Raw genomic sequence first — 19,281 nt, 5'->3', positions numbered from 1 at the left:
AAATATTTTAGAGTTGCATTAGCCTAGAATGCTGTTTTAAATACTCTCGTTCCTGAAAGGGAAGAGGGAGTATTAAAAAAAATAGAAAAAAAATTTAATTGTTTTTTTTATTATTGCTTTTGGCTAGAATAATTATGTTATGTGAGCCTTAAAAATGAAAAGGGAGGTTAAGACCTAACAGAGTCTTCTATGCTGGGCCATGTGATTTGTACACCAGTGAATATAGTTTAACTCCCAACCTTGAAGCATCCCATAAATTAGTTGTAATCTTTTCTTACCCTGTGGTTACAAAAGTTTCATATCAAAACCTTCTGTCAGGCTCTACACACTGAATTCTCTGATCATTCTCACATCACCAGGTTACCCTTTCTACTAGATCATTCTTATCAACACACAGCCTGCTGGTAGTTTCCCATACTAATAAAATCAAAGTCATCCTCTCGTGATCCCACTTTCCTCTCTAGATGTTGCCCCACTACTCTGCTCCTCTGTACATCAAAATTTCTTGAAGGATCTTTTTAAAAAAAGTATTGTAAGTGGGGGGAGAGATAGATTAGGAGTTAGGGATTAACATATACATACTACTATATATAAAATAGATAACCAACAAGGGCCTACTGTATAGCACAGGGAAGTATACTCAATATTTTGTAACAACCTACAAGGGAAAAAGAAATCTGAAAAAAATATATATCTCTGAATCATTTTACTGTACACCTGAAACTAACACATCATAAATCAATTATAATTCAATAAAAAATAAAGTAAAAAAAAATGTGATCTCTAACTCCTCTCCTTTGTTTTTTGTTTTGAAACCGACAGATTTTGCTCCATATGTGCATCAAAACTGTTGGTAATAAGGTCGCCAATGATCTCCATATGGCTGAGCCCAATTCTTACTTTATTGCCGGTATCTCTTTGTCTTTCTGATTTCTAATCATAGAAGTACCTCAAGATTCAGCCTTGGATCTCTTCTATAGCCACATTTACTGTTTGAGTGATCTCATCCAGTATCATGACTTTTAGAGTGCTCAGACATCCCTGTTTGATCTCCAGCTCAGAACTCTCCTCTCTACTCTAAGCTCTTTTTCCCAGCTGCCCACTTGCATGTCTAATGGACACGTCAATCTGAACTTGTCCAAAACTGAACCTGATCTCCTCCTTTCTTCAACCTTCTCCTCCTGCTGTCTCCTCTGAGTTCATGGAAACTCTGTCCTTTTGATTGCTTAGGCCAAAACTTTGGTATCATTCCTTCTGTTCTTTTTTTCACACCCATATCTAATCCATCAGCACATCCTATTGGCTGTACCTTTAATGTATACATAGAATTTAACTGCTTTTCACTACTTGAACCACCCTAGTCAGTGCCATCATCATCTCTTACCAAAATTATAGCAGTTCCCTCTTAACTGTCTCTTGACTTTTACTTTGGCTGACTACAGTATTTTTTTAATACAACAGAGCAACCAGGGTTACCCTGTTAACCTGTAAGTGGGGGCCTATCGTTTCCCTGTTCAAAACCCTCTAATAGCTTCTCAGTTCAATCAGAGTAAACACCTAAGCCCTTCCAGCGCCCTAAAGATGCTCTGTGACCTGTGCCCCATTTTTTCTCTGAACCCATAGCCTGTAATTCTCAGCCTGGCCCACCCTGCTCCTGACACACCGGCCTAGCTTCAACCCCAGGCCATTGTGCTCGCTTTCTTTTGCCTGTGGTGCTTCGTCCCCTGATATTGCAGGACAGTGCACTTCCTCGCCTATTTTAGGTCTTTGCTCAGATGTCGCTTTCTTTGTGAGCCTGTCCCTGGAAAAAATTACCATCTTCCCCCGCATCTCTATGCCCCTTCCCTGATTTTTCTTCATAGGACTTAACCACCATGTAACATACCGTGTATTTTTTAATATGTTATTGTTATTATTTATTGCCTATTTCCCCCCACTAAAATGTAAGCACTATTATCACAGAGATTTATGTCTCTTTTGTTACTTGCTCTCTCCCAAGTGCCTGAAATAGTTGCTGACAGAGAGTAGACACTCTGAAATTATTTATTGAATGAATGAATGAGTGAGTGAATTATAGTAATATCCTCTCTACTTCAGCCTCCCCTGGCTATTTCTGACAGTCCCTAATTATAGCCCTGCACACAAGGCCCCTGGCTTCCTGCCTTCTCTCATAATTGGTGGTGGAGCTACAGATTCTCAGGAAGCCCAGCTGAGTCCTACTGCTGTGACTGGCGTGTCCTTTCCCTTTTGTATTCTCAATATATGGTGATCATAATCATAAACATACTCACAATAGTTACGTTTACTGAGTGCCAACTCTGTCCTAGGTATTCTATTAGGCTTTATATAGGTCATCTGTTTTAATTTAATCCTTACAACCCAGGAACAGGGCAACGGGGCTTGGTTCCCTGCTCCTGTGCTTCTTTCTTGTGTTCAGCTATGACCTTATGCATCCCATTTTCCTGGGTAGCTTCCAGTCTAAGCCATCGTGGCCTCTCCTGCTGATTTTTGGAACTAACACCCTTCTCATCTGCACTGGCCACCTCCTGGGAGTAGGTGATCGGGGACATCAAGACCAGAGGTAAGGAACCTAGGAGAAGATGAGGTTGGGAGAAGGTTGATTTTCTTAGAGATGTAAGTATAATAGCCATTTGCATATATTGAATACTTACTGTGAGTTGGGGACGGAGCTGAGAACTCTCTGTTATTACCTCATTTAGATGCTGTGACTCTCCATTTGACCAGGGAGGGGACTGAGGCTTACAAGCTTCAGCAGCTGGTCTAAGGTCTCACAACTAACTACTAAATACTGGGTCTAGGATTTAGATCTTGGTAATGTGAACTCAGAGCCCTTGATCATAAGCACATGGCCTTAGCTGGAGGTATCTATGGGAGGACTAATTGCATTAACATTTTTCAGTTGCATACCCTGTGCCAGGCACTGTGCTAAGGGCTAAGGGTGTCAGCTGAGCAGCAGCAGGAGAGTTTCTTTCTGTATGAAATCTTTTTGTCTAGACCAGGTGGAAAATATTAAGTAATCATAAGCAAAGACTGAAGTTTTTACACAGATATAAACATGGGTCATCTAATACCTTTGGAAGTATGCCTTACCACCATTTAATGTTAGTCTTTATAGCTTCCCTTCAGAATAGGCCAATCAGGCTTTCATCGTGGGTCCTCTTCAGCACTTATAGCTTTAATTTCTGTGAAATGATTAATATTTCATTTGTAACTTTGTATTTTTTTATGCACATGTGTTTTGTCTACTTAACTATGCTATATTATAAGCCTATTGAACGTAAAGGCTTTCTGTGTATCCAGTGATTATTTCCCTAAGAGTCTTAGTTTTCTTCCTTTCAAACAGAATGTTCTCAATATATGCTCACTAGGTAGGGAGACACTTTTTTTATACACTCCTTTTGAATGAGAAGATGAAAGTACCAGTGGGTAGAGAATTTATCAAAAGCCATGTAGCTGGCCATGGAATCAGAACACCCAAACATCTGAGCTTAGGATCTAAAATGTGTGCTTTAGTCCCCTGCGTCCTTAAGAAAGATATTCAGATGTCAGCAGTAGATAAATTTTAATAGAAGAGGTGTAACTAAGCTCTCTGTGTGAAGAACTGATTTTTTATAGAATTAAGCAAGCGTATTCATTAGGAGCTGAGGATTGGAGAGTTGCCCATCAAATCTGCACTGAGCTTGAAAAAATGACACGAAGTGGTGATTTTTAATTTGCAAGTATCTACTTGATACATTCCACAGGTGAAAATGTAGGTTTCCCCGCATCAGCAGGGCCTCAGATGTGTCCTGGCAGTTCTAAGACTCGAACCACAAAACATCACTTTCAATTCAAGTTGGAAGGAGTTGACAGTGAGAAACCAGAGGGAGATTTTCTGCAGGCAGTTGGTACTGCCTGCTTTGTTTTATTGTTGTTTTATTTCTCCCCATGGAAATTCCATTTCTTATACTTAAGTTTGCTATGTAGGGGGGCTTTTTTCTGGAGCAACAGAAATCCTGCCTGTGCCACATCTGAGTTTTTGAGAAGCAGTTGTGATTGAAAGAGGCATGTGTCTGCTGGTATCTCTCCTATCTTAATCAATTCAGTTGAATATACAGAAATCTGTAGACTTTTGAGATTCTCTTTGTATTAATTTAGCAACCAGGGATTGTTCTTCTGGACTAAGGTGACCAACAGTCTCAGAGCTAAAACTAGGGAGGTGCAAGTCACTCCCATAGAAGCTGGTTGTCCCCTTTAGATCGCTCTACTAAGCTTTTGCATCACTGCAGTCTACTAATTAGGGACCCTCACCTGCCCAGTAAGTTCTAGAAATTACTAAATAGGTAGAATTGGTCTGCCTTTGAGAACTGATGTATTTTCCAGAAGTTGGTGGTGAGGTAGGGGTTCCTAAAGATTAGGGGATCTGATTTAAGCGACTCCCAGCCACAGATCACGTGTCTTTTGCTGACTTTTTTTCTCCCCGTTTCTTTTGGCCAGTAAATTTCCCTTTCATGTATCCAAGCCGAAGAGACATTTCTCAGCACGTGCATGAGGGCAGTCCCTGACCCTTTATTTCCTGAGTCTCACGGTCATTAGAGACACAATGGCCACCTCATGTCACTGGGATGCCTCAAGTTTTGTGGAGATGCCCTCGGGGAGCCCGGCATCACAACTGATCTGGAAAGAGGCTCAGGCCCCTTATCCTGACAAAGGAGCATCTGCTGAAGGCCTTTTGCCTGAAGTGGTTCTTTCAGGCCTAGGCCACTAGCTTAGCCCTTTAAATCACCAGCCCCATTGTTGAAGGTATTTCTTGGAAAAAGGCATGTGTGTGCCCTCTAACTCTATTTCTTTAGTTAACGTTGAAAACGGGTCACCTTCAGGTCTGTCACCACAATACTGGTCACAGTGGCAACAGTAACCCCCCCCCCCAAGCACCAACTTAAATTTTTTTTTAATGTTTATTTATTTTAATTTGATTTTTATTTTATATTGGAGTATAGTTGATTTATAATATGTTACTTTCAGGTGTACAGCTAAGTGATTCAGTTATACATATACATGTATCCATTCTTTTTCAGATTCTTTTCCCATGTAGGTTATAACAGAATATTGAGTAGAGTTCCCTGTGCTTTACAGAAGGTCCTTGTTGATTATCTATTTGATATATAGTAGTGTATGTCTGTCAATCCTAAACTCCTAATTTATCCTTCCCCCCATGTTTCCCCTTTGGTAACCATGCCTTTGTTTTCGAAGTCTGTGAGTCTTAAGTTGACACAGCTCTTTCTGACTTTCCCTGTTTTGGGAAGGACAGTATTTCTTTTAATTCTTGTGTGGACACAGAGGAAACAACTGATTATACGCATTTTATAATTGATAAAACATGCTCACGTCTTCAAGCCTAGTGAACTGGGCTTTGATAAAAATTAATTCAATGCTGGTTGATAAATTGCATTAACAGAAATAGTTATTGAATTACCTTTTCCTATTTTATAGTCAAGTCATTTCATAGTTGAACTCAATAAAAACACCTTTAAGAAGCTAGATGCATGGCTTACTGCAGGTCTGTCCCTTAGCTCTAGGCCTTGTATAGAACAACATGCTTTCTAGATCTTTCATCTAGCCTAGGGCCATGCTCCTGAAATAGGGGTAAGCAGCGGGAGGCCAAGAAGACACTGAGTAATATGTCCATGGTTGATCTAACATAAAAATAATGGAGTTTCCTAATGGACACAATATAAAAATTCACATAAAATTGTAATGCAACTCAAGAAACTTCAGAGAACATTTAACCTTATGGGGCCTCTCCTACCCATTCTACCTTCTTAGATGCTTGGGGGAGTAGACCCCTTCAGGGAATATCTGTTGAGAGGATGCTTCAGGGAAACATTTTCAGAATCATTGGTTCTAGTCCAATTCTACCTCTTATACATGGATGCCACATTCTGTACCTCTCAAAAGATTAGTTGGCCTTGATTGAGATCCCAGTATTTATCTTGCTTGTAATTGCAATATTGGCGATTCTACTGAAATAGCAAAATTCCATGATGACATTTCTTCTTTATAACTTAGGCTGAAATGAAACTACCTTTAGTCTTCTGCAGGTTTCGAATTAGAACACAGTGTACAGTGAGTGAGCCTTCTGAGTTTCCACAATAAAAAGAAAATGTATCTAATATTTGCTGAATGCTTACTCTGTGCCAAACGCTTAGCTAAGCACTTTACATACATTTGTTAAAAGTGCTGTAAGTTGCCTTTACTGTTGTCTTTATATTGAAGATGAGAAAACAGAGGCTTAGAGACTAGAATCAACTTGCCCAAGATTACACAGGTGGTGAAGGGCAGAGCTGGATTCTCAGACCCGAGTAGCCTAAGCTTGAGTCCATGCTCTCAATTATTCTTGCTGTGGTTCTTCTTGCTGTTGGAGTGTTTTAAGAATAGTTCCTATAGAGAAGATTCTGAATTATGAGCTATATTTCTTTGATGATCATTTTAAATACATGGATGTTCATCACAAATCAACGAAGAAACATAGTTATACTCATTTCTTCCACAGAGATTTTGTACCCCAACTATACAGCAGGCTCTGTGGATGCAGATATGAGTAAGGCAAATTCTCTTCCATGGACCAGCTCACAGACCAGTGGGGAAGGAGATGGGCTTATAAATAAAATATGAAACAATCAAATAATGACAAGATGAAACAATATGAGCTATAAAAGAGGTGGATAGAGAATACAGCCCAGGAATACTTTACCACATAGACTTAGAATTCATATGGGGAATTGAGATGACGTAGTGACCATAAAAAGTGTTCCTCAAAAGGGCTGATTATAGTGAAGGACAAAGGAGGAACAGACGCAAGGATGAAGATGGAACAAATCTCAAGTGAGTATTTCAGACTCACTGGATAATTTTGCTGGGCTCTTTGGAAACATTTAATTGCTAATTCTTATTAGTTTCTGAAGTCAATTTCATTGGCCAACCTCCTCCCATGCCTTCAAGCAAAACTTCAAGTTAATGGTAGCATTTGTTTCTCATTAATTTCTGTGGTTTTGTTAATGGCCAATTTGAAGGCTTATTAATAGTTAATATGTTTAGCAATGTAAACATTTTCATTAATGAAACAGATGCAAAATTACTACCTCCACCAGCGATTGCCATGGTAAAGAGCCAAGAGACTTAAACAGTGGGAGAGTTGGATTGAGCTAACCCTCAGGACCGTAATGTCCTTCCAATTGTCTTACTCTCCCATGATTGCAGTCTACACATCTATTTCAAAACTCGTAGATGTTACTACATTAAACTTCTGCTGGTTTTTTTAAGATATAATTTTAAAAGTAAAGTGTTTGCTTGTTTAACTGCTCTTCTCCTTTCTGCAGGACTAGACATGCAACCACTACAAGTAGTCTGTTATGCTTAACTTTTGACCCACCTACATTTTTTATAAACTGACAACAAATAAGACACCTAACGTACACTGACTTTACACTTCTGTTCATCGTTGGAAAAACATTTTTCAGCCATCTCCTAGTGATGCTGCTGTTAGCCAACAGGTTGATTTAGACAGCGTAACCAACTTTGCATATGGAGAAATGTTTATCCAATTATATGAATATTAAGATATGCTTATTTTATAAGAACGAGTGGGAAACGGGAGGCTGGTACTCACCCTAACGGTAAGAAGTACAAGTCTCATAAGCTTTAATAATTACAGAAGAAATTGGGTTTGATAAAAATGTTGAAATTTTAGCTTTAATTGGATGTTCATCTGACTTAGGTCAGGATGTTAATCAGGGTATGCTAACTGCTGTAACAAACAAAATCTCATTGGTTTAATCAATGCAGTAAAGGTTTTTAATTGCTCATGTTACAGCCAAATACGAAGCAGTGGGTATCTCTTTCTATTCCATGGAGTGATGCAGAGACCCAGGCATCTTCCTCCTGTGGCCCTGCATACCTGAAGCCTCACAATCCTCCATCAGATCCCCTGTCTCCAGCTGGCAGATGAGGGATGAAGGAAGGTGGAGATCACATAGGAGATTGGGGCAAAGGCCTGGGAGTGGCACATATCACTTTTACTGACATTCTTGGAACAGATTTCAGTCACATGGCCCCAGGGAGTCGTGGAGGTGCCTGATCTTGTGCTCAAGAGGGAAAGGAAGAGGGACTTGGTGGTTACATGGCATTCCTTCTGTCACAGCTGGTCAGATGTGTTTGATTGTGAAGAAACAGAAAAAGATTTAGTACCATGTATAAAATGCTGGAAATACTGTCAGAATTTTTAAAAAATTGTCTATCAGAAGCAGAATATAATCCAGGATTTGGTGATTTGTGGCACTTTAAGAATAGACCTGATTCTCCTCCCACCATCGCCCTGCTCTGTTACATGTAGGCTATTGTGAGCTTATGGGAACAAAAGTAGGTTTCCAGTCAGATTGCAAATAACCTTCCCTTATGCAGGAGTTGGGTTCTAGATAATTGAAAGAGGAGATATACATTGTGGTTTTCCTACAAGACTTACAAGGTACCTGACACACCCAACTTCCTGTCCAATATTCTACATTTTTCTATCTGACTGTCAAATCTATGGTAACATCAAGGAAGGGCTCTACATCTTTTAACTTAGTCAGTATGCCTGGGATTGACCAAGACAGTCACGCCTACAGAGAGGCAGGAGTGGAATTCCAAATTCCAGAATAGAAGACATTTCATTTGAGGGGTTTCCAAGCACTCAGCAAATGGGAGACTTCCAGATACTTAAATCAGGAAGCCCAGTGATTTCCCATGCAAGTGTCCCTTTGTGTTTGCTAAATCTCTGCACACAACATAAACACTCCCCAGTGGGAGACAAAATGTCATATTCCATAACAGCTTTAAAACAGTGTAAAGCTATGAATCGGCTGTTGATAATTTTATCACACCTATTGTCTCTAGAACTAGATGTTGACCTCCTGGAGGGCAGGGACTCTAACCTTCAAATCTAATTTTGTGTCACAAACACAGTAAAAGTTAAAGAACTGCCCACTTACAGTAACAAATAGGCAGAATCTGCCATAAGACACTTAAAAAGAAGAGTCTCCGCCTAACACTGACCTCCTAGTGCTGAGGCAATCCTTGGTCTTTTTCTCAGGCAACGGGTTACATGGGTTCTCTTCTATTCTCACCCTGAAAATAGGATGTCAACTCCCTCCGCTGGCTGCTTTCTTCTTTGACGTGTAAAAGAGAACACACGGAGGTCTTTTTTCATCAGTGTATGTCGTTATTGAGGGTTATCATTTATGCTTCAGGATCGATCGTGATTAGACTCAGCAAATGATCTGTGAAAGACTGCATTTTATCGACCGAGGTAAATCCAAACAAAAACAACAGAAATTATTCTTCATCAGCACCCAACTCTGGGTTATGGTATGAACTTGAAGCATATTTCTAAGCCTAGTGTCTTGCAAGAGGAAGAGGAAATTAGATGGGGCTAAATGGAAGGGAACCTGTGGTAAATATATATCAGGATAATGACCAAGAAGACAGGTTCTCACAGGTGCTTCTAAGCCTGCAATCAGATGAGCCTTCCAGAGCCTCTTTTTTTTTTTTTTAATTTTTATTTATTTATTTATTTATTTATGGCTGCGTTGGGTCTTCGTTTCTGTGCTAGGGCTTTCTCTTGTTGTGGCAAGCGGGGGCCACTCTTCATCGCGGTGCGCAGGCCTCTCACTATCGCGGCCTCTCTTGTTGCGGAGCACAGGCTCCAGACGCGCAGGCTCAGTAATTGTGGAGAGCCTCTTTTTAATCATGCAAAGGACTCATGAAAAACTGGCATTCTCAAAGGTTTTGGAATACTTTGGGTGACCTTGCTGAACATTGAATTTTCATTATTGTTTCTCATATGGAAATGTTTGCAGTTCTGTCTTACGTGAAGGGCAGAGAACTGAAATCTGCAATAATGAAGTCAGTTTTCACTGCAGAAGAATGACCTCATTGCTTCCTGAGGCAACAGTGAGAGAGGGCAGGGTCTCCTGCAGGCTTTCTGGAGGTTGTCCCGTCACACTGGGGCTGATAGACCAGAATAGGGTTACACAAAGTATCCCAAAGTCTTTATTAACTTTATTAACTACGTTGTCATCCACACCATAGCCTGAATTCATGCTATGTCTGGAAGAAATCTTGTAAAAGAACAGACTTTTGAGCAAGGGGTGATAGTTCTTTATAGGATGTCTTTTACAGGGAGTCTTTATGCTGTGGTGAAATAGACAGGTACCAGGAAATTCTTTTCACCCTCATGGACAAAACTCCCTGCTGTGCTAATCCCCGATCTCCTGCAGTCCCTAGTCTTGGGACCTCTTTTCTCCAGGCTACCCCACCTTTCTCCTCTGTTCCTGCCCGCTGTCTGTACTCACCTGACTTCTCCTCTAGGGGGCACCGTTCCCACCGCTCTTTTTTTTTTTTTTAATTTTTATTGGCGTATAGTTGCTTTACAATGTTGTCTTAGTTTTTACTGTACTACAAAGTGAATCAGCTATACGTATACATATATCTCCCCTTTTTTGGATTTCCTTCCCGCTTAGGTAACCACAGTGCATTGAGTAGAGTTCCCTGTGCTATACAGTACGTTCTCATTAGTTTATATTTTATACATAGTATCAATAGTGTATATATGTCAATCCCAGACTCCCAATTCATCCCACCCCACCTTTCCCCTTTGGTATCCATACTTTTGTTAATCCCATGAGACTGATTCCTCTTAGTTCCTTTATTTTCAGTGATCTGCTTGGCTGACCAAAGCAAATTCGATGAACAACTGTGTGATGTTATTGTTGTAGACTTGTCCCTTCCATTTATTTCACTAAGAGTTACTGCATAGCTACCTTGCATTGGTTTCTAGGGGATAGCAAGTGAATAAGGTGTGATTTGCTTCTAAAATGCACATAATTATATGGAACTTAATATGTCAGTTATATTTCTCTGTAAATAGATTTGTATTTTAAAAAACTTCGTAGGGCCTTAAGCCAAAGGAACAAATAGCATTTAGCTACAATGACTTATCGCTTCACACCAGTCAGAATCGCCATCATCAAAAACTCCACAAACAATAAATGCTGGAGAGGGTGTGGAGAAAAGGGAACCCTCCTACATTATTGGTGGAAATATAAATTGGTGCAGCCACTGTGGAAAACAGTATGGAGTTTCCTTAAAAAACTAAAAATAGAACTACCATATGATCCAGCAATCCCATTCCTGGGAATATATCCAGAGAAAACCATAATCCGAAAAGATACATGCACCCCAACGTTCACTACAGCACTATTTACAATTGCCAAGACATGGAAGCAACCTAAATGTCCATCGACAGAGGAATGGATAAGGAAGATGTGGTACATTTATACAATGGAATATTACTCATAAAAAAAGAATGAAATAATGCTATTTGCAGCAACATGGATGGCCCTAGAGATTATCATATGGAGTGAGATAAGTCAGACAGAGAGAGACAAATATCATATGATAGCACTCATATGTGGAATCTAATTTTAAAATGATACAAGTGAACTTATTTACAAAACAGAAACAGACTTACAGATATCAAAAACAAACTTATGGTTACCAAAGGGGAAACGTGGCGGGGAAGGATAAATCAGGAACTTGGGATGAACATACACACACTACTATATATGAGATAGATAACCAACAAGGACATACTATATAGCACAGGGAACTCTATTCAATATTCTGTGATAGCCTATAAGAGAAGAGAATGTAAAAAAGAATGAATATCTGTATATGTACAAATGATTCACTTTGCCGTATGACTGAAACTAACACAACATTGTAAATCAACTATACCCCTATAAAATTTTTTAAAATAGCATTTAGCATTTCAGGCAGAGCTAATAGGGTCATCTGTTTGTCTGGGGTCTAGAGGAATAGAGGTGTTGGGAAACTCATCCAAAAGTAGTGACAGTGTGACTGTATATGTGACAGCCCTCAACCCAGGCTCCACGGACTCAAGTTTTAGCTATTCGTTCATAATATAGAAGGGAAGGCATAATTGAAAAACACATTTTCTGCACTCATCTGCTGAAACAGCCACCATGTAGCGTGTGCAGGGGCCTCTTGGGATGTTCCAATCATCCATGGCCTTCCCTCACACGTTATATCTCTAGAGATGTGTGAAATTCAATTGCAGTTTTGCTGATTCAGTCAGTGGACTGAATTTGGTGGATGCACTGACAGAGGGAAATTCGAAGCCCAACACTGGGCTTCTACTTTCGGCTTCAGATCCTGTTGCCCTGATGCCAAATGGGTGTGTCATTTTCATGAATCACTGTTTTTACTCTTTAAGACAAAGGAAGGTTCTTCTGAGTAACTTGACACTAACCATCATGTGAATGGCCTCAGTTTTCTTAGCCCAGGTTCAGGCTTGCAGCCCATCATCACAGGTTATTATAACACTTTTAATCAGGGACAGTATTTGACAACCTCCAGATGCGTATAGGAAAGAGGTGGCCACAGGGCTGGAGGATGCTAGGCTAGAAACTGTTATAGGAGAAGGAAAACAGCAGAACCTCTTAACTGGATGAGTTATTCACCTCAACTCCCAGGCCCTGTCTTTCAAAGTGAAGGGACGCCAGCTATGCCTGTCCACATTAGGAAAGCTTACACATCTAAACTTAAAGCTGTAATTTGGGAATGTTCCTTTTGGAAAGTCCGTTGCTAATGAGCAAACAACGTTTTGAAAAAATTGAGTTGTTTTCAAAGTTGCCTGCTGTTTGAAATCCAGTTTACTACGTGATTCAGTTGTTTTTAGAAGCTGATTTCTGCTTTGAGGTTAGGGGCTCTTGGTTTAGTGGAAAGGACACTTCTAGACTTTTCGAATATGTGGGCTCTGGCCCCTGCTTCCAGGAATGTGGTTGTCAAAAGTCTCCAGCCTTTCATTCCTGGCTCTCAGATAGCTCACCTTTTAGAGGAAGAGCAGGGCAGCATGGCCTTTTATGTTGCTTTTTTAGTTAAGACTGTAGGATTCTAAACATTTGGCTGATGACACTGGTCTCTGTAGTCAGTTTCAGCTGATAGATTTAACAAATCAGTTGGCATCTCCCATAATACATCACCTGCCTCCATGTTTAAATCAAGGTCACTTATCTTCCTCTAGTGTCTTTAATTCCTCAGTGGAGTCTTTCCGGCCTGAGACTCAATCCCTCCTATCAATTACCTTCGAAATGGTGAGCATGGAGGGTCTACCCAAGCTCCTTCTACCTTTTTCTGATGTACTTCTCAGGTTCAGCAATGACCCTCAACTCAGCTTACAGGTCACAATTTTTTAAAATCAGTTGATATAATGCTGCTAAAAACTTTGCTGTGTCTCCAAGGTGTTTTAGGATTAATCCTATCGAACCTTCAGGAGGGCTGTAAACTACTGCCCAGCCTTAAACTACACGGATAACTTAAGCAGGAGAAAATCTCTTCAACTTTCTGTCCTTAAATTCTAATAGGTTTATCAGAGAAAAAAATAATAAAGCAATTCATACAACATTACCAACCTGGTGTAAAGGTATAGGGGAGTAGAAGGGGAAGAAGGTGGGCATTGTGGTCGAGAGGATAGGAGATAGTAAGACTTATTAAGAGAGGGATAAAAGGAAAAAGTCCAGGATTCCAAATGAGCCAGTGTTTCATGCTTCCTTTCTGCCTTCTTCAAGTCTGCTGATTTCAAGCCTGTCAGAGGCATCAGTTTAAGGCTTCAAGTCTGAGACAGTAATGAATTTAAACGTCGGGCCACATGGTCTGTTGACCTGGTCTTCACTTCTGGTGACAAAAGCAGACACCTCTGTCACCCACTGAACTCACTGAAGCTGTGTAGAGTTGCAGAATTTTATAGGTCAGGACGTAGAGACCCAGAGAAGGGGAGTCAATTCTCCAAGAGATTACAAAGCTTGATAGAGACAGACCCAGGAAATAACTCAGATCTCTACCCCTCCATCGGGTTCTTCCCTTTGGTGCTCTCCTGACTCAGAGGGCCAAGGGAATGACTTTCTAGCTGTGTTATGAAGAACCATGGAATGGGGCCTCCAAGCTGGTTTTCTTTAGTCTGTTGCTTTCATGGGCTTCGCCATTTGGTCTTTAAAATTCTCCTCATTCCCTGAATTGGTGTCTACACAAGTTTAGGAAGGTAAGTTATGCCTCTGGTATTAGTTATTCTTTAGGCTTTCTCCGATTTGAATAAGAACATATAGAGAAGTTCTAAGGGAACTGATCACAATTTTAGTCACGATACTGCTACTCCCCACACCCACAGTGACAAGTACAGAGGCTGAGGACTAATCACAGAAACTCTGGGTGGATACCCAGGAAATGTTTCATCCACCGGCATTTGACTTTCTTCCTGTCTAGAGGTAGATGATACTTAAGCAATTTTATGGGGATGTTTTAAGGCCTTTCTACTGATTCCCAGATGGAAAATAGAATGCGTTCTAGAGACATTCAAATTCAATAGTAACGCATCAGGGTAAAGCTAATAGGAAAATAACCGCTTGCAAGAAAATGAACAAAGCTCCAACAGTGGCAGAAAATACTGTGTACAAGGTGGATAATAAATAATCTCATTAAACCCTTGTATCATTCCCGCTTTCTGTCAAGGTAAAATATGTGATATTTATTGTTGGGCTCATAATTACCTTTGTGCTTGAAACAGGAAAAAAATTGGGTTGATGGTACAGGAAGGTGTGAACCAAGTGTTTGTTTGTTTTTTTCTCTTTTCTCCTGTGGGTTTGGAAGTAGAGATGGGATGAGGTTTCATTTTCCTTAAAAGAAGCAAGTTCTTATCAAACTGTCCTTTCTACCAGCCACCCAAGAAAGGAAGGGTTTTGCCATTTCAGCCATTAGGAGAGATTCTCTGACCTTTCTGAGCTGTGTGGTTAAGGACATCGTAGAAGAGGGTGGTGGAAAAGGGGGTGATTAGAATTAAGGAAATGTTTGTAGAACAAAGCATAAATATTAATTAAAGGTAATAATTCTGGATTTCCTCAACGTCTTTTTGTCTAGCCAGATTATTTGCAACTATTACAACTTGGATCTTAATTTCAGTTAGGGTTTCTACCTCCACTGATCCCATTCCCACCCTACTCCACCTTCTGTTACCTTCCATACTTTAAAGAAAATCACTGGACATCGTTTCACCAAGGAAACTAGTTCTCTTCCAGATAACAACTGAATGCACTCTTTTAGAAAGAACTTTGATACCATCTTGTAATGTTTGAATCCTAAAACAACTGAAGGAAAGCTCTAGAGGTAGATACAAGCCAGCAGTCTCACTACAGTCAGCTTTCTTACCTACAGCACAAGCTCAGTGAAAATCAAAATCCATCCTCCGTGAGTTTCAAGGCTAAAAATAAGGTACTTGTATCTTCGGCACCTAAGGGCTTCAATCATAATTTTTATTCCATAAATGTAGACACATTGTCTCTTTTCCCTTTTGTTCTGTTTGTTTCATTTCTGGCAGAAACCATTTGAAGTTTTATTTCAAGTCACCTGGCTTGTCTGCATAACAAACCTCAGATTGAGATTTGTGATTGTTTAGGGGGATGTGTTTGTGCTTTTGTGTGTCTTCATGTGGGTGTTTAATTAAACTGATGTGAAGTGCTCTCTGAGCCGAAGGCAATGATTTTTCCTTTACTCATTTAATGTTGCACAGATTAGGGCGAGCTTCTCATTTGTATAATCTGTCATGTAATACCACTGCCTTTTAAGCACGCTGGCTTAGTCAAAATCATTCATTTAGATGGGGATAAAAATTTAATTACTCCCTTTCACCTTTACGCATTTGTAACAAATGATGTAGTGTCTTGGGGGGACGGCATTGAACGAGCAAGATTTTCATCTAGTCTTGGGTCTGCATCTAATTAGCTGGGTGACTTTGGATAAGTCACTTCCTGTAAAATTCAGTGTAGGTTAACTGCTACACACAAAAAATCTCACAGTAGAATTTTATTTCTCACTTAAGTAAGAATTAAATTTTGGTGGTAAGATGGGCTACATAGTACTTATAACCTAAGCATGAGAATCAGGTAAAGCATCACTTATGAGTGCCTTGGGGAAAACAGTAGAGAACAAGCTAAAAGTATGATAGTCTGAAGATTTCCTTCTGTTTCAGTTGTATGTGACAAAAACCCAATTTTAACCAGTTTAAGAAAAATGGTGGATTTAAGAGCCAACCGTATGCAAAGTAGTCTTCATAACACTAAGCGGTGGGAAGAATCAGCAGCATCTTGGCCTCAGGAACTTGTTGGACCAGGCATTTGTGTGATTCTAGGATTTTCCTTCTCTGGCGCCCCCTGCAGGCTGTATTTATCTTCTCTTGGGGTGGGTCAGCATATTCCACCATGTAGTAAAGAGACATGGTAGCTGATGCCTCTTGTTCTAATACCTCTTAAATCTTTATCTTCTGAAAAGGAATTGACTTGATGTGAGAGCCTCCCAAATCATGAGAAGGGGTTGGATTCTGATACGGTTAGGTATGTGGCACTAAAGCCATCAACTGTAGGCCAAGGACAGTCACCCCATAGTAATATGAAGGAGGGGGGAGGGTTAGCATCTTTTTTCCCATTCAAATTACCATCTTCCTGATTGGATGTCAGAGGTTCCCAGTATCCCATTATTGAGCCCCACCAGGAAGTGTCTGATACCATGAACATTATCTTTCTTCCTCTCTTAGATCAAATGTGCCTTTTCCTTTTCCCTAAATCCTCAGATCCATGTTTTCTGCTAGACTAATCTGATAAATTAATCCCTTCTGATGAATTTTTGCTTAATCATGATTTAAGGAGCTAATACTCTCATGGATGCATTCTCACAGATGTCTTCAGTGTTTTTAACTGTAGGAGGAATATTCAGCATTTACAGGGCACATACTACATGCAAGGAAGGCATTGTGCTAGAAATTGTGGGTAATACATGGTCAGTTGAGGTACGGCCTGTCTGGTGTGGGAGGGAAGCTTGTTGGCCCTGGTGTTAGATTGCTAACACCAGGTATTATCCTTGGGAAAGTTAGTTGACTTCTGTTCCTCATTTTCCTCCTTTGAAAATGGTGGGAATAATAGTAACTACCTCATAGGCCTGTTTGTGAGAATTAAACAACATGTACACATGTGTATAATGCTTAGCACAGCACCAGACTCCTTGTAAATGGCCAGTGATTCTTCCCTTTTAAATGCTAAAGCATATATAGTCTTTGCTTGAGAGGATGGATTTAATCTGCCCACTCAATCCGTATTTCTAGGATAAACTTTTCTCTTACTGCCTTGTATTAGAAAAGTCACCTACCACCAAAGACCCGTTTCATCATCTTGGAGAATCTAAACACCCTGTGATCATTTTGTTTGTCACTTTTTTTTTTCTTTTTTTTTGGCTGTGCTGTGGGGCTTACGGAGATCTTAGTTCCCTGACCAGGGATCGAACCTGTGGAAGTGTGGCGTCCTAACCACTGAACCGCCAGGGAATTCCCTGTCCCTTGGTCTTAACTTGAAATTTCTACTGTAGTTTATTTAGATATGATTTTGGGAATGTCTCTGGGCAATGAAATCTACTAGCACATCTGTAAAAACTTCACTATGCACCAGTCTCCTTGCCTCCCTGCCCCCCCTCCTCCCCCCCCCCCACCGGCACACATTCTGAGTGAGTGTTCTTTCAAGTGGTGCTCTCTTCCTCACACACTAATTCCAAAATTATGGTTGTTAGCTAATCCATTCAAGTGTAATTTGAGGACAAATGCAGGCAAAATTTCCTGTTAAATTTGATCTTTTCTGTATCAACATGGCTAAAATAAAAAATATATATAAAGGAAATGAAGACCTCCCATGCTAAAGTGAATCTCTGTAGACCACTTTCTCTCTCTCTCTCTTGGGTTCTGAGCTCTGCTTTAACCATACTCAAGGAAACTATTTCATAGGGTATTTTTGTTCTCAGATCTGTGCTATTTCTTGACTGGTAGCGAATCCTATATGTATAATAGATCCCATAGGTCATAAAGATCATAGATCATAGATCTAAGGTCATAGATCCCATCAGTCATTTATGGATGGGATGACCCATCGGTCATCCCATCCATAAATGGAGCATCAAAGCTATGCTATATATTCCATATAGTTCTCCTCACGACATAGTCAAATGTATTATTAACTATAAGACTCAGAGCAGTCAAGAAATCTGTCCCCTAAAGAAAAAAAAAAAGGAAAGAAATTTGCCCCAAGTCACATAGCCAGTGAGTATGAAAACTGAGATTTGGACCCAGATTAGCCTAAATCTAAAGGACTTGCTCTGTCTGTTCTACTGTCCTCATTATTCAAGACTATATCAGTCTAATATTCCAGGAAAAAGAAGCAAATATTTCTAATTTATTAAATAGAGGTAAACATGGTGACTACTTCAGTTATCAACCTATTCTAATTCATTTGCTTAAATTGAGGGTTCTTCTCATGTTTCTTAAAGTTATTAAAGCGAGACAAGGAATATAGCTGTAAATGACCAGTACACATCCCTTGATCATACATTTCCTTTGGGAAAGAAGATCTTATGAAGTTAAAGCTCTTGTATCAGTAAGCAAACCTACTCCTCAGTAAGGCAGTGTTAGAGAGCCCAGGTTCTAGAGCTGTTCCCAAAGGTTGATAGTCCCAATTGATCTCTCCTTGCCATTTTCTATAAAATAATGAAGATATTAATAGTACCAATATCATAAGCTTGTTGTGAGAAAGGCATTAATATCTTTGTAGAGCAGTTAGAACAGTGCCTTATTCCTGATAAATACTCATAAAGTATTAACTATTCCAATTATTAGAAATTCAAGAAGGTCTCATGAGTGCCGTTGCTGAATTTACCCTTTGGCAGCCATAAATCTAAAAGGTGTGTTGTTTTTGAAGCTGTAATAATTTAATTTATTTGACTTTCTGCATTGTCAACCTAATTAGCCACTTCACTATATTATTCAGGATTTGGATCTACCCCCAAATATATTTTTTTCAAAATTCTCATTTCCAGACCTAGACCTCTTTTTCATATACCTATTTTGAGTAGCTCAAATATTTAAGAAAATCTCTTTAAAATTATTAAGGGCAATTTATTCCCCTTTCAAAAATTTCTATCACAATGTTTCATCGTAGAGGTTAAATTAAAAATCTATTATTTTTAATGAGTATGTCCTTGAATATCTCATCTACTCATTTCATATAGAATGGAGATAATTTTCATAAGTAAGCTCAGGCACAACTAAAGAAAGCAAACATACTTATTGAGGTTTAAATA

General features: G+C 39.7%; 1 protein-coding gene across 1 annotated transcript in view; it reads left to right on the top strand.

Moving 5' to 3' along the window:
• Window positions 1-19,281, top strand: part of DCC (DCC netrin 1 receptor) — a 1,166,696-nt gene that overhangs the window by 131,805 nt on the left and 1,015,610 nt on the right. The gene's annotated exons all lie outside the window — the stretch shown is intronic.

This window comes from Balaenoptera borealis (genome assembly GCF_965194805.1).
Source record: "Balaenoptera borealis genome assembly, chromosome: 14".
In the NCBI taxonomy this organism is placed as follows: Eukaryota; Metazoa; Chordata; class Mammalia; order Artiodactyla; family Balaenopteridae; genus Balaenoptera; species Balaenoptera borealis.
Note: the sequence above shows the minus strand (reverse complement) of the source record. Positions and strands in the feature narration are given on the sequence as shown.